The following is a 12,400-nucleotide window of genomic DNA, read 5'->3' on the forward strand; positions in this document are numbered from 1 at the left end:
AACAATTTGGTAGCGTTCGTTTATGAATTCTGCGCAAAAAAATTTGTCAGTGGAGCCACGGTTCCGGAGAATTTGACGTAAATACGTCTATACGGAAAGGAAGTTTATATATTGGCTTTATTCTAAATATTTCCTTTATACATGCTTCACAATTGAGATAAGTTTGATTAAGACATTGCTTAATCAACTTGAATTAGTTACGCTTAAGATGGATCTGTGGTAGCTGAATGTAATGTAATGAAATGAAATGTAATGTAAGGTAAGGTAAGGTAAGGTAAGGTAAGGTAAGGTAAGGTAATATAATGTAATGAAATGAAATGTTTTATAGGTAACAACAATATCGAGTAAACAGATGACGTTTCCTAGGTAACAAATTTGCCGAGTAAATAGATGTTCCTTAGGTAACAATTATTGTCGATTTGTTGATAAACCATCTGTTTCGTAGGTAACCATTGTTGTTTATTTGTTGATAAACAGATGACGTTTCCTAGGTAACCATTGTTGTTACCTAGTAAACAGATGACGTTCCCTAGGTAACATAACAATGAAGGTTGACGTTTCCTAGGTAACATAACAATGAAGTTACACTTTCGTTTCCCTTTTTCATAACACTTTTTTGCCGAATGACCCTTCCTCATAGACGTATTTACGTCAAAAAAAAGTTCTGAAAATTTGTTTCTAAATCTACTGAGAAAATGAAGTGATTATGACATTTTAGTAAAACGTTATTGGATTATTATTAATGAAAATTTTATGTTTCTGTATTTGTTTTATGTTAAAGTCTTAATTTCGAATAGGGCACATATTTTATATTCATAAATTATAATTTATTTAAATATTAATGGGTAAGCATATTACAAGTATTTTTCCAAAGGAAATATTGACGTTCAGAAGTGGGAAATAATTAGCACCTTCTGAAGATGAAAAATAGCCACTTTGGATGTCACATATCGGAGAAACATGTTGGTAAAAATATATGCGATGAGACTCGTACAGAAATGTTCCCGCCCAAACACTCACTCCGTCATAAGGGAAGAGTGCCAGGTTGTCAAATAAATGGGTGTAGGTATTCAGTAACATCTTCGATGGTTTGATCTGTGGCGAACTACTCGTTACGTCGGGCTGGTTGGTTATGTTTGGTTAGTAAATTCACTTAGCGAATATGAAGCGGGAAAATGAAACGTATCTACAGCTACAGCATGAAATGGGAAGTGATGATTTTATGCAGGAGGAATAGTAAGCAGTGGGATGGGGAAATAATATTTACAACAAATGAACTAGAAAGCAGGAGTTCGATATAGAAAACGAGGAGTGAGGAGTTAAAAGAGGAAGTGGTGAAGATTTATGTGTGCGAAGACTCTTGGGGACAAGAGAACGAGTTTGAGGCAAAGCTACTTGTGGTTGTTGCAGCCAATGTTCCCTGAAAGTAGGGGAGGTGTGCACTACTGCTGTAGTATTTTGTGGCGAGAGTTGGAGGGGATCAGAGCTGTTCTTGTAGGAATGCCTTTGCCTTTGTAAGGGCAAAGGCTAAGCAACCAGTTCAGAAGCTGAATAATAAGGCTCACATATTATAGGCGAGAAAGCCAGAATGGTTTCGTTTCATATGCGGATTCCTTCGTGAAATGTATCGGCAAAATATGGATGATTATTTTTCATGATTCTTAATAGTTGCATCCCACAAGAATTTTGTAATTTAACACACTCTTACACACGAGACGTGCTTTGGCCTGTGAACTATGTGATTATGAGTTGAAGTAAAGAATTATAAACTGGCTATGAGATATTTGTTTCTTTGAACTCAATTTACCTTCCTGTGTTGGATTTTCTTGAGCCGGATGAATCTAATCAAACACTCTCACACCATATTTGTTTATGAATCATTTTTAATATTATCTTCCAATCTTGCCTAAGTTTGCTAAGTTTTGTCTTGCAAAGGCAGTAATGGTATTCAAGACCACATTTACAACAATTTGATAAAATGTAATTGTTGTAACGATGTGATAGAAGGTTAGAATTGTTACAGTGTGAAAAAAGACGTGCCTGAATGACGTGGGAAGGCCCGGAAATTGTTTTTCGCTTACACGAAAGCGTAAGGAACACCCAGAAACGGGGAATTTACCAGCTGAGTGACTACCAGCTTCTCAGGAAGAACTGTGCTCCGTCGAGTTAATCAGTTAGTTACGGAGAAGAATAGAAGCGAACCGAAAGAAAAGGAAAATTGAAAAATGGTAAGAAAAGAGTAATTTTTTCTTCAGTTCCAATTAAATAGTGATTTATAGATCTTGAAGATTTCTGTCTTCTGGGTTGTTGCGCTGTGTAGTCTGGTCGATGTTAACCAACGTTTCAGAGGTCATACTGCCTCCGTCATTAGGGCGATGAAGATTTCTGTCTTCTGGGTTGTTGCGCTGTGTAGTCTGGTAGATGTTTACCAACGTTTCAGAGGTCATACTGCCTCCGTCATCAGGGCGATGAGTATGAAGATTTCTGTCTTCTGGGTTGTTGCGCTGTGTAGTCTGGTAGATGTTTACCAACGTTTCAGAGGTCATACTGCCTCCGTCATCAGGGCGATGAAGATTTCTGTCTTCTGGGTTGTTGCGCTGTGTAGTCTGGTAGATGTTTACCAACGTTTCAGAGGTCATACTGCCTCCGTCATCAGGGCGATGAAACCCAGGTACCAGTTACTGTGAAGCACACACTCAAAAAGTCTTAAGACTCTACGCTTCGAGTGTATTTGATTTAATTACACATGTGTCTTGTTTATTAATGGCGCTGTCCACAGCTCAGATAAGAGCGTCGAATGATAGTACTGTAAAGAATGATGAGTTGGAAAGTACAGTGAATTAAGCGGTCGTGGCCTATTTTAAGGCACTGTCCTTGGATTGGGAGGGAGTGTGGAAAGCCTCAAGGAATCGCAATCATAATAGCCGGTCGTCGGGCCGAGATTTGAAACCAGGACTTCCGGAATTCGAAACAGGAGTGATAAGCACTCGGTTGTGACTTCAGATACTTAACTGCGTAAAATTTGCTGGTGCACGGTGATTATTACATAAGTAAATAAATTTATATGCGTGGATTTATGTGCGGAGGGTAATTTTGTGGTCGGAGGATCTCAAGAGCGAGGGAGGACAGACCTTTGTAATCCAGCAGCTCTCTTGTTTACCAGAGTATCCACAGGTACAGCCACTGACAGAAGTCCTAAGAACAGTTTTGTGGGTCTTACAAATAGGACCTCTGTGTGTAGGTAGTGTTAGCTTATGTAATACATTCATTTATTATTAACGTAAGTTATAACCATGACAAAGTTGAACCAAGTAACCTAAATTTATTAGTAAGTAGTTTTATGGGTGTTTAACGAAGTTCACGTCACATGTATGTGTGTAACTATGTTATAAGTTTCAACTTACAGATTTCTCTAAGCGTATGTGGAAGGAAGATATTAAAATCGATTTTAAGGGAACAGGGCAGCGTTTCATCCTGCTCAGGACACGGATTAATGATGGACAATTGTGAACATGGTAATACATTGTCATTTATCATAAAAGACGGAGAATTTCATGGTTATCTGAGGGACAATTAGGTTTTCAGTGACTCTTTTTCATAGGGTTAGATTTTTTAAGCTATGGATTCGTTTCTTAAATGTCGGTGCCAATTAAATACAATTTTTATCTTATAGTTTTGAATATTTTTGGTTTATAAAAAGTCGGAAATGGCACGTTAGCACGCAAATATAAAACGAAGATAAATCTTTAAATTATGTTTAAAATAAGTTGGTTTGTAAAATGTTAAAGGAACTGAAGGTTGATTGAGGAAATTATGGTCTCTGAATTTAACCGCGTGTGTGTTGCATTGGTATTAGTTGGTATTTAACTGATATAGTGTTTGAATTTAGCTTATACGCACGGTTTATGATATGTCTTAAGACAATTATGATTTATTTTAGCTAAGGATGATTGCCATTTGTAAATGGCTAAGACTAAAAAGACGAAACGTTTCTTGGGGCCGTGGAAGGAATGCATCTGAGGGACAGAAAATAAGTGTGGAAATTAGATAAATATATGTAAGATTTGAGGTTTTCACAGCGTTGAGTATGAAGATTTCTTCAAGATAAATATACGTAATGAAATGGGAAAATAAATTACAGTGGGGATCAAAATTATAGTGTGTGTGTTACGCAAGTACGAGCTGAAAATTCTCCTGTGAACTTGGTCGTGTCACATACGAGGAAACTAACTAAAACAATAGAAAGGCGGCTTATCGATCCGTTAGCTCAGCGTAACACGTCTGACTGACTTGCAGGCCTGTTTGCAGCGTTTGAATCCCTTCCAGATAATTGGGTGTCCTGGCAGGCTTTTAGTGATTTTATGCTTTCACTTGGGATGAATATCGTGATATTTAACCTTTATACAGTTTCGTTATCATCTTTGCATCTCATTCTACACTATATGAAATCAACAACTTTAACAGCACATTCATATGAAGCATCTATTTCTTAAAAATACAGTTAGCGTATTTAACATCTTCCAAACCATACTATTTGTTAGAATTTCCAAGATTCGGTTTAATACGAAGTGGAATATGATTTTTCCCACTGAAATATTGGAATAACAACGTATGAAGTATATAATTTGATCGTACTTTGAAGGTAATGTTGTCTTTAGTACCATTCATACATTTTAACCTGAGCATTAGATAGAGGTGGGTGACAGCTGCACGTCTTTGCCTGTTTATTCCCAAGGAAAGATCCCAGCAGCCAACGGATAGGAGACTGGGTGGGCCCCAAAACAGGTATGGATGTTCAAGATAAAAAACACATCGTAGGTGTAACATTTAGCTGAAAAAGGTGGGAAATAAATGTTCTTATGTTCACGACAGGACTAGTTACGTGGAGTAATACAGTTGTACTCCTGTTAGTAGTTGTTTTGTGCCTTAATGTGTGTACCCTAACTCAGCGCTTAAGTTGTCTTTAAGATGGATACTCTGTGCCTGTTCTCATTTCCAGAACATATATTTCACTTCGTACCCCTGTCGACCACCAGCCCCAGCCCCAGCCCCGTTTTCCAAATATTATCGTCGATATTTTGTAGCCAACGAGTACAGTAAGCCTCAGTTCTTGTAGCCCCCCCCCCCCACCCCCCAACTTTGCTTCTCCCAGAAGCGGAAGTTACTATGATTTGTGGGTCGTAGCCCGTGCTTCTATCCGTCTGCTTCCACGGAGTCTCTCTCTGTTCCTGCCATCAGTTAGTAGCAGAGCAGAGCTATTAGCCTGAGGGAAACAGATGACACTCGATAAGTGGTAAAGAGTAAAGCATGAGGTATATAGGAAAAGAGAATGAGAGGGAATTGAGTTCGGGGAATGGGTCTTTGGTGGTTATTGGTGGCCATGTTCGCTTTTCACGGAGAACGGGAAAGTTTCATATCGTTCAGTTTTGGGTTGCAGTGAAGTTACGTAAGGGAAGAGAGAAACATTCGGCCTACATAAAAAAATAATATGGAATCTGACGATGTTACTTGAGGGATTTCTGGATAAGAATTGTTATAAAATGTTACCCGTCTAAATGGAACCTAACTTATGTTTTGTTTTATGTTTATTTTAACGTTTGAATAAAGTTGCAGAAAATATGGTTGTTTCAGGAAGATAAGGGAATAAAGATGTTTTAGAACTTTTTCACGACAAATATAATATATCTATTCTTCGTAGTGTACTGTTCGTCGGTCTGATACAGAAAAATGCGAATTTTTACAGCTATAATTTCTATGTTATGGTGATAAGCATTTGTAGCCGAATACTATGTAAATAATATTTAAAGATTCAGGTCTTACCACAGAGGAAACACAACGCTTAATCGCAGAGATCGGTTGGTTAATGTTGTTTAAAGAAATAATCGCTGTTTGCTCTAAGAATCATACGAAACCCAGCGCCATGATGATAGCGGCAATAAGCACGTATGAAACGTCGGTCAGTTTCTAAGAGATAGCCATCTCTATACCCGTCTCCGTGAGAACCTGAAACCTTACTTAACGTAACTTCCAACACAATTACTGCATCGAAGGAGAAAAAAACTCTTCCATAGTCATTCATGGAGTCTGTGGCCAGTTAACACGCTGCTTGAAGTTAGAGCGTATATTGGAATTCTACGACGCGCATGCGGGCTGGGACCCTTCATTATAAATATTTTCCTATACTTCTATAAGTTTCTTGTTTTAGACCCAAATTTCCTCCTCAGCACCCCTGTTCTCAAACACCTTCAGTCTGAATTCTTTCCTCAGGGCGAGACACGAAGTTCCACGCCTATACAAAATAAAAGATACAGGTATCTTGCTTTATAAATTGAGTATAATTTGTTTTAATACACGGCATTTTAGTGCCTGTGAGCAATAGACGTTTCTTCCAGAAATTAAGCTGTCTTGAGTCCAGTTAAAACGTTGCACTGGAATACGGAACTGCCGAAGGGTGTTTGTATACGCGTTCCTTTATGTACAAAACTGCACGAAGGCGAAAATAAAAATTGTTCATTTCCCTGGTTATGGAATATTTTAATATGTAATACTGTTTTAGGAGAAAATGCAAATAAAATGACTATTGCTCTCCGAGCATAAAATATTCACGAAAGAGAAAAAAGGATTATTTCATGAGTAAACTTTCTACTCTTGCATTGTTTCTGCAGTTATTTTTCTTTAGAAGTCCTGTGTAGTCTACCGCTCACACACTTCTACGCAAAACTGAAGAGCCATATATAGATATAAAGCTGAAATTTATGAGCTACCGTGGGGCTGAGTGCCACAACTTTCAAATAAGAAACGTATGGATTACTGATTACATTTATATGTATCTGAAAGAGAATACGCAAAGAACCTTAGGTCTCAAAAAGAATCACAATTTCACGAAATTTGTTCGGCCGTCTTCGTGTTTCGGATCCAGTTATTGAACACATCTGAAGTCTACCAGTTTTACGCTTTCAGTAGCGTTGTGTATAAACCACGAAGTTGCTATTTCGCTTAACGAACAGACCTCTCACTGAATAGTCCACCTTTCGAGACCTCGTCGTTTTATTCAGAACTTTTATTGGATGAAGATTTCAATTTCTTTCGCATTACGATTTATCGTCATAGTCGACATGAATTAAACCGCGGTATACAGTAGTTAGATATTCTGCTTTATATTCAGGAGATCCCAGGTTTGAATCTTGACCTGAAGATTAGCTGTCCTGGCCAACTTTTTCGCAGCTGTACACGAGTTCGGGATAGTACTTTGATATGAACCACGACCGCTTTAAAGCTTATTATTATAATTCTTATTTATTATTCTCATCGCGTAAGCAAATTAGTTCCCGCTAAATGAACCGAGAAACTGATGAACAATTAACCACGTCGATTGTGGTCTTCTGGGTTGTGACACCCTGTCTTCATTTGTGGTTTATATGCCGACGTTGTTAGTGGCTCAGCGCTGTGGCGTTGAATGATGGGATGATTTATGAATGATGAATTATAAAGAATGTATTTTCTTGGAGGGACTAGGTAAACTCACGAGGCATATCAGACAGGAGAGCCGGTCATTGCATCGAGATTTGAACCCGGTACCTGTAGAATACGAAACAGTTCTAAAACCTCGGCTGTGGATGCCACCCTGTTGTCACTGTGGTAGTTCACAAACGTTTGGGACGGTCGTATCGCCTCCATTTTCATCGAGCAGGTCATGGAGGCTTCGTGTTCGCATTCTGAATGACTGACAGCAGTATCTAGCCAACGACATGGTCCACACTATTTGTCCTTATTTGCCTGTTTCCTTGGGGCATTCGGCTCCTTTTAGCGTAATTCTTAGGTAATTCCGTATGAAGTGCTTGTTCTTCAGTTTCCATTAATTTTAAAATCTCACTTAGTCTACCTCTGCAAACCTTTTTACCGAAGTGCTGAACACCAAGACAAATCAAGTGTTTAAATGCGTAAAGCTGTCCCTTAATAGCAGTATTTTATTGTCCCTGACTAGGGATCTCGGCTTCAGCGTGTACTGGCTTCTCATTAGACAGACAAAACACAGCAGTAGCCCACTCGAAACATGTGACATGTCAAAATTCGTCGTCAGTATTTTACGTGTTAATATGTATTGAGGGTTTACTACAAGATGGATTAGTGTGTATAACGTCCAAAGCTTTTTATATAATCGTCCTTCCGTCCTAACACCATTTGCCTTCACACTATATTCACAGCATTAAGTCTGCGCTTTTTAATACAGGCATTGAGCGTTGGTTGCTGGGGATGTAGTTTAGCCATTAATGTCACATGTAAACACGGTGACATTGTTGTATGAATCAGATAAACTAGAACAGTAACTATCGCCCCTCGGGAAAAGAAAATGCTTGCTTGTTCGTTGTTCTTCATCCTATCGTTTCTCTGCCGCCACCAAATTTATGAAGAGTGTAGGAGGGGGTGGATGTAATAGAGAGGGGGCCATTAGTAAAAAGCTAAGCTAATGTATTAGAACGTAAAAAAATATCCACTCCTTTCTCTTCCGAATTACATGATACGCGTAATTACGAAGGGCACAACAAAATTACCCCCTGACATGCACGAGTTTCAGCCATAATAGTGCCAGTAGAGTTCTTGTAGGCGTATGGAGGTCTACCTAATGGTGCAGAATGATGGTTTGCCCATGAGTAGTTTGGCTCGCATGGTGAAGTTGTCAGCAGGCAGACACATCACCTTGCTTCCTCTCTGTTTGCAGTAGCGTTTGTATGTTGCAGAGAGGAAAAGAGAACTTGCCTTGTCGCATTATTCGGACAGCCATAGTCACGTGAGTATAACTAGACTGGCTTATTTATACTGTGAGCGCCCCCGAAATGAAACACACACGAACTGAAAAAATACCGTCCCTTCTTTCCGATTCGATCAAACGAGAAAAAAACACGAAAATTGCAATTCAGTGACAAGGGGCACGGGATGGTGGGGTGAGTTCTGGTCATCCATCAAACCAAATCAGGGGCTTATTATGAAAACGCCGCACTAAACCGAGATTGTGTAAAAAGTGTTGTTAATGACTGGGATGGGTATCAAAAAAGACATGGTGTCCAAATGGCTAATGGATTGACCATACCGTTATAGGAATAACATAAATAGATTCCATAATAATCTAATTATGGCGTAGAAATACATGTTCAAGTTCGTTTTTCATGCTTTGGACAGTAACGACCACTCTGGGTAACATCAGCAAGTTGAATGTACCGGTATTAAATTTAAAAGAAACAAAAACAGAAATGGAATATAAAAGCCGTCATTGCATTTCTTTTCGATGTTCGCTTCTAAATACGAAACTCTTTTTCTGAACGTTGACTATTTCTGTTTATATTTAACTTGGATTAAACTTTGATTTCCTGTTGAAGTTACTTGTAAGCTGTGTTTATTTCCGCAGTTGATATTTGAATGGAAACACTTATGTATTGTTTCTTTCTGAAACACTTAATACAACGAGATCATTTTGGAGACTAGACGCCCGTAAAAATGTGTTATTAACATGAAATTGAGGTGGGTTATATGTGGGCAGGAGTAAAATGGAACAGGATAAGGATATTGTAAAAATGGTATTGAAAGTTCGGGCTGCATGAAGGGCTGGTAATTTGACCAGTTGATCGACTAGCAGATTTTCAAGAAGGACACTGGTCCGTGGAGTTAGGTAGTCAAACTTTCTTTTGATGTTGTATATCCAAATTTCTTTCAAGGCGGTTCGTACATAATCGCAAAGCTGTAAAAATGATGGAATGCCCTGGTTGTTTGCGAGTCGCGTGACCATGTTCATAAAGACGCACGGAGCGTGCAAGTTTATTTAATGGGCCTATGACTAGCTGGCCGACTGCCTTTTTCCCACATTTTGATTCTTCGTTCAGAAAACCTACAATTCTCGTGCGCGCTTTCCACTGTTTACCAAGAATTGGCGTCATTCTGACGTGCTACAAGGATGTGCTGCTGATAACACAACTGAAGCGTGGTTATATTTATATTCGCTACCCATACTGGGGTAAACTTTGGACCATGATGATGGACCAGTCTGTGTCTTGGTGTTTGAGAATAGGGTGTGAAGGGAAGTGGTTATGTGGACAGAGTAACAGGATGATGGAGAAAGATAAAAAATACGATTATCAACTGTAAAAGGTTCTGGCGATAATATATTTCAATTAATGTTAATGAATTTATGGACTTGTCCATTGGCTAGTATTGCGAACAAATACAACGCTTCAGAAACGGGATACTTTTCCGTCCTCAGATGAATAGGTGCGGTGTACCAGTTCAGTTTGGTCCATTACAAAAGAACCTTTTCACCTGAGGATGGAAACTGATCGAGTTTCTGAAGGGCTGTCTTTTGTTCGCAATACTAGACGATCGACAAAGCCCAGAAACCCAGTAACACCAGGAAAATGAAGAGCGTTGTTAGTACTCTTTACCCGGTAACTGTAGGGTAATTATGCAGTGATTAATGAGAATTGCGAGACGTGCAGAATGGGTGGAGATTAAGAAATTAATGCAAAATTCAAAATGAAAAGGTGATATCAAGCGGTCACAGGAGCGCAGAATCTTAATGGTAGTTGGTCTGGTAGGAAGTGCAGACAGATCTAACTGTAAGTCTGTTTTATCACCAGAATGCAAGACAAAATAACAATAAAAATGTGGCACATTCAAATAGGCCTGTTTGAGAATGACGGTAACTGATCAAAATTGAATTCACGAAGAAATTAAGCAAGCACGCCGTTTAGAATGTTTTCTCAGCTTCCGTCTAGAAGTGTGAAGATTAAAGTACAATATGTAAGAGTGCAATATACCTGTTGTTTTGTGCGAATGAGAAACTTTGTCACTCGCGTTAAGGGTCTGAGAACATGGCGGATGTAAGAGCATAAAGTAACAGGAGTCTGGAAGAAGTCGCGTAAAGTGATGAGAGCATAATTTTTACTCTTTCCAAATATTGTTATGGTGATATCAGGTGAACAAATCAAGGAGGGTGGGATTGACGGGGCATGTTCGCATGGAAGATAAAAAAATGCGTACAGAATTTTGGTTTGAAAATCTGAGGTAGAAAGACGACTCGGAAGCCCTAAAAGCAAAGAGGATAATCGTGTTAAGATGGATCTTGAAGAAGTAGGGTAAAGGGATGCGGGCAGGATTTAGCGACTCGGTACTGCGTCTGTTAGAGGACTCTTGTGAGGACACCTTTGGGATCTGTGAATGGTGGCGGATTTCTTGGCTAGCTGAGTGGCTGTCTGTCTTCTGGGATTTTGCGTCCTGTACTTTGGTAGAAGTCTACCGACGTTTCAGGGGTCATCTTAAATTAATTATTACCTCTGTGTTTGCCGTTTTATGCTAAAGTTATACTTGAGTAATGACACTGTCCAAACAGCCAATGCGCTACTCATTTTTCTCTCCAGTATTTGCCTAACAAAATGTCAGTAATGACGGAATCCACATTGACCAGGGTGGCCTTGAGTCCCACCCAGCTTCCTATCGTATGGGTGTCGGGTTTCTTTCCTTGGGAGTATGCAACCGGGGTGAAGCTGACCACTCATCTGAATCTACAGTTAAGAATGCTTGGAGGCAAACCCCGATTTCCCCACACGTCTGCATTTCGTGGTGTTTAGTTAAGCAACAGGGGAATTCTTACTTTTTACTCGAGTTTTATCATATCGAAGTACATTGAAAGGCAGTTAAAGTTTCTGGACGCTGAGATAAAGGAGAAGAGGAAGACGATGATTACGGGTGAATAAAGACGAGACAATGAATCATGGAAGAGGATAGGGGTAATTAGGCTGTGCCGGAAGTGGGTTTGTTGTGCTCAGACCCTTTGATCCACGCGAGAGTAGGGAGACAACGGTTAACAGCGCCGCTGTGGGGTGATAATGACCATGTCCACGTACGATCAGATATCCAGAAAGTTGCTTGCAGCAGTGGTGTATGAATGTGAAGGATGTAATTGTTTGCAAAGTGTGGTTCGTTGCTACAAACGGAGTATTTTCCTTATTGAAAATATTTTTCTGATCTGTGTATACATGTTGCATGTGTCATGCTAGAATGTAAGTTCGTAATATAATCGAAGATAGCTGAAAAAATCCTTCCGTTATTGTTCAAAAGGTCAGGTATTTGAACATACAAAATAAATCGAAATTAAATTCACTAGGCGGTACAGAGCAGATTAACCCTTGCTGCCCAATGGTAACTATATCTTTCGCCTGCTTCAACAGTCAGTAACTCTTCATTTTGTATTTATGTGTTTTGTATGATTCTCCGGAAAATAGCGATTATTTCCTTAAACAACGTCAAACAGTTGTGTAATCCTTTTGAAAACATACAGATTAAAAGTAAAAGACTGTATTTTACACGTTATTTTTTGTGTGTACAAAACACGAACTCTCTCGCTTTAGGGAAA

At 39.2% G+C, this 12,400-nt stretch overlaps 1 protein-coding gene across 4 annotated transcripts in view; it reads left to right on the top strand.

Moving 5' to 3' along the window:
- The window catches only part of loaf (low-density lipoprotein receptor domain containing lost and found), a 195,988-nt gene that overhangs the window by 96,556 nt on the left and 87,032 nt on the right, over positions 1-12,400 (top strand). Inside the window, exon 1 of one of the 4 annotated variants that reach the window (XM_022058511.2) lies at positions 1,998-2,228. The exons of the other annotated variants lie outside the window; for them this stretch is intronic. The gene's annotated coding sequence lies outside the window, so the exon portion shown is untranslated. Of the gene's footprint in view, positions 1-1,997; positions 2,229-12,400 lie in introns of those variants that run through there. 4 annotated transcript variants of the gene reach the window in all.

Source organism: Zootermopsis nevadensis, unplaced genomic scaffold (assembly GCF_977971745.1).
Source record: "Zootermopsis nevadensis isolate Lab colony 2312 unplaced genomic scaffold, Znev_1.0 Znev_ptg000021l, whole genome shotgun sequence".
Lineage (NCBI taxonomy): Eukaryota > Metazoa > Arthropoda > Insecta > Blattodea > Termopsidae > Zootermopsis > Zootermopsis nevadensis.